This window comes from Triticum dicoccoides, chromosome 7A, assembly GCF_002162155.2.
Source record: "Triticum dicoccoides isolate Atlit2015 ecotype Zavitan chromosome 7A, WEW_v2.0, whole genome shotgun sequence".
Classification (NCBI taxonomy): Eukaryota; Viridiplantae; Streptophyta; class Magnoliopsida; order Poales; family Poaceae; genus Triticum; species Triticum dicoccoides.
In genome coordinates, this window is record NC_041392.1 from 746,135,038 (window position 1) to 746,136,258 (window position 1,221).

The window sequence follows — 1,221 nt, forward strand, 5'->3', positions numbered from 1 at the left end:
TAGTTTTCAAATTTGAATAGTTAAAATTTGAATTCTTTGAAATTTATGTGAATCACAAGTTTGTGATTAACTTTACTAGAAAAATAGTTTTGTTTTCCTGTTTTTTGAATTATTTATTTTCTTTTGTTTTTTGCTGTATTCTTTAATTCTTTTTGCTTTTAGGTCAGCAAAATTATAAACTTTCTGTTAGTGCCATTAATTTTCAAATTTGAATAGTTAAAATTTGAATTCTTTGAAATTTGTTTGTTTGTGATTAACTTACTAAAAATGAGAATAGATGCGCTTATAGAGAAAATTCAACCTAAATTCATAGTAAATTTCTATGAATATCAGAGAAATTCACTCTGAATTTAGGTTAAACTTTTCTCTATTAGGGCATCTATTTTCACTCTGGGAGGAGCTCAACAAGGCAGAGAGGGAAGGGCTTATAAACCGGTGTGAGCCCTCTTCGGTTGGCGAGGTGGGACTAAACTCTGCCCGCAATGAGGACCACCCCTTTAGTCCCGGTTTGTGGCACAAACCGGGACTAATGGTCATGGGCCAGGGGCGAGGAGCATTGGTCCCGGTTGGTTCCATGAACCGGGACCAATGCCCCCTTTAGTACCGGTTGGTGCCACCAACCGGGACCAAAGGCCTTGCGCTGCCCACGGCCAAAAGTTTAGTCCCACCTCGCTAGTTGAGAGGGGCTCGAAGTGGTTTATAAGCCCCACTGCGGCTGCTCTCTCGAGCTCCTCTCAAATGCAGGCTTACGGGCCTAATCTCACACTATGCTGTCTGTGGGCCTATTGGGCCTTCTGCGAGCCTGAATCCTGGCCCAGGTTGGGTTTCTAGTCGTATTCAGGCCGTGGTGGCCCAATAGGTGGCAGTATTTTTTATTTTTTTCCAGTTTTTTGTTTTTTGCATTATTTATTTTCTTTTGTTTCTTGCTTTATTTTTTAATTCCTTTTGCTTTTAGGTCAGAAAAATTGTAAACTTTCTGTTACTACCATTAGTTTTCAAATTTGAATAGTTAAAATTTGAATTTTTGAAATTTGTGTGTATCACAAGTTTGTGATTAACTTTACTATAAAAATGGTTTTTTTCCATTTTTTTTCTTTTGTTTTTTGCATTATTTATCTTCTTTTATTTTTTTTTCTTTTTTAAATTTTTTTGGCTTTTAGGTCAGCAAAATTATAAACTTTCTGTTAGTGCCATTTGTTTTAGAAAAATTATAAACTTTTT